The sequence below is a fragment of the Arabidopsis thaliana genome, chromosome 4 (genome assembly GCF_000001735.4).
Source record: "Arabidopsis thaliana chromosome 4, partial sequence".
NCBI lineage: Eukaryota > Viridiplantae > Streptophyta > Magnoliopsida > Brassicales > Brassicaceae > Arabidopsis > Arabidopsis thaliana.
In genome coordinates this window covers 3,997,193-3,999,775 of record NC_003075.7, presented here as the reverse complement: position 1 = coordinate 3,999,775, position 2,583 = coordinate 3,997,193, and the positions used below count along the sequence as shown (strand labels likewise).

General features: G+C 38.0%; 1 pseudogene across 1 annotated transcript; it reads left to right on the top strand.

Moving 5' to 3' along the window:
* Positions 1-2,020: 2,020 nt before the first annotated feature.
* Positions 2,021-2,284, top strand: AT4G06716 (annotated as a pseudogene; the record flags this gene model as incomplete). Its single annotated transcript has 1 exon — positions 2,021-2,284.
* Between the last annotated feature and the right edge of the window lie 299 nt (positions 2,285-2,583).

Here is a 2,583-nt window from a genome sequence, read left to right as displayed (position 1 = left end):
GAAGAAGCTTGGTTAGTGTTTTGGAGTCGAATATGACTTGATGTCATGTGTATGATTGAGTATAAGAACTTATACCGCAACCTTATCCTAAAGGCCTAAGTAGTGTTTCATTGTTAGAAGATACAAAGATAAGAACTCATATGGACTTTGGCCAAACCATCAAAGCTTTGAGAAGCCTGAAGAAGCTTGGTTAGTGTTTTGGAGTCGAATATGACTTGAAGTCATGTGTATGATTGAGTATAAGAACTTAAACCGCAACCATATCCTAAAAGCCTAAGTAGTGTTTCCTTGTTAGAAGATACAAAGACAAAGACTCATATGGACTTCGGCTAATCCATCAAAGCTTTGAGAAGCAAGAAGAAGCTTGGTTAGTGTTTTGGAATCGAATATGACTTGATGTCATGTGTATGATTGAGTATAAGAACTTAAACCGCAATCTTATCCTAAAAGCCTAAGTAGTGTTTCCTTGTTAGAAGGTAAAAATACAAAGACTCATATGGACTTCGGCTAAACCATCAAAGCTTTGAGAAGAAAGAAGAAGCTTGGTTAGTGTTTTTGACTCGAATATGACTTGATGTTATGTGTATGATTGAGTATAAAAACTTAAACCGCAACCTTATCCTAAAGGCCTAAGTAGTGTTTCCTTGTTAGAAGATACAAAGACAAAGACTCATATGGACTTTGGCTAAACCATCAAAGCTTTGAGAAGCAAGAAGAAGCTTGGTTAGTGTTTTTGAGTCGAATATAACTTGGTGTCATGTGTATGATTAGTATAAGAACTTAAACTTCAATCTTATCCTAAAAGCCTAAGTAGTGTTTCCTTGTTAGAAGATACAAAGACAAAGACTCATATGGACTTCGGCTAAACCATCAAAGCTTTTAGAAGCAAGAAGAATCTTGGTTAGTGTTTTGGAGTCGAATATGACTTGATGTCATGTGTATGATTGAGTATAAGAACTTAAACCGCTTGCTTATCCTAAAAGCCTAAGTAGTGTTTCCTTGTTAGAAGATAGAAAGACAAAGACTCATATGGACTTCGGCTAAACCATCAAAGCTTTGAGAAGCAAGAAGAAGCTTGATTATAGTTTTGGAGTCGAATATGACTTGATGTCATGTGTATGATTGAGTATAAGAACTTAAACCGCAACCTTATCGTAAAGGCCTAAGTTGTGTTTCCTTGTTAGAAGATATAAAGATAAAGAGTCATATGGACTTCGGCTAAACCATCAATGCTTTGAGAAGCAAGAAGAAGCTTCGTTATTTTTTTGGAGTCGACTATGACTTGATGTCATGTGTATGATTGAGTATAAGAACTTAAACCACTACCTTATCGTAAAAGCCTAAGTAGTGTTTCCTTGTTAGAAGATACAAAGATAAGAACTCATATGGACTTTGGCCAAACCATCAAAGCTTTGAGAAGCAAGAAGAAGCTTGGTTAGTGTTTTGGAGTCGAATATGACTTGAAGTCATGTGTATGATTGAGTATAAGAACTTAAACAGCAACCATATCCTAAAAGCCTAAGTAGTGTTTCCTTGTTAGAAGATACAAAGACAAAGACTCATATGGACTTCGGCTAAACCAACAAAGCTTTGAGAAGCAAGAAGAAGCTTGGTTAGTGTTTTGGAGTCGAATATGACTTGATGTCATGTGTATGATGGAGTATAAGAACTTAAACCGCAACCTTATCCTAAAAGCCTAAGTGGTGTTTCCTTGTTAGAAGATACAAAGATAAATACTCATATGGACTTCGGCTAAACTAACAAAGCTTTGAAAAGCAAGAAGAAGCTTGATTAGTGTTTTGGAGTCGAATATGTGATATGTCTATAATTTGCATGATTTAGGCATTCATTCTTCACCACTTTGTCATTGTTTCATCCACATTTCATCTCATTAGGAGTCGTTTTAGTGTGTTTTACATACTTTGGACGATTTTGCATTAGGATTGCATGTGCATGGCATATTTGGTTGTTTTCAGGTACTTTGGATGCTTTTGGAGTTCAAACAGAGGAAAAACAGAACATGAAGTCAGAATGCCCAATGACGCCTTCAGCAAAAGTACTCTATCGCAGCCTCGGAGCCCTGCCAGGGCAAATCACTCTATCGCAACCCCGGAGAAGCAAACAGCTCAGTTTCACTCAATCGCGAAGCCGGAGGAATCACCCCATCGAAACCACTCGATCACACCCTCATGACATCCACTCGATCGCACTCGATCACAAGGTCGCTGGACCATTCAATCTCGACTTCACTGCATTTCACTCGATCGCAAGACGGAGCCCCTGAAGCCCAGTTTGATCAATGACATACTCGATCACTAGGAAGCTCATTTCAGCCCGTCAGATGCCAATGACACATTCGGTCGCAGGATCATGACGTGAAGATTCGCTATATATTTAGTTTCCTTATTTGTTTCATTTTTTTGCTTATATAAACTACATCTTAGGGTTTTCCTAGGGCGTCGGCTAGGGTCCGCTATTATCCCTTTTTATTTCGCTTTTACATTTTCGCAACTTTGATAGCCGCAGTGTTTCTCCTGCGACTTTGTAGTTTCGTTTTCAAGTATTTGATATTCAGTTTTCGTT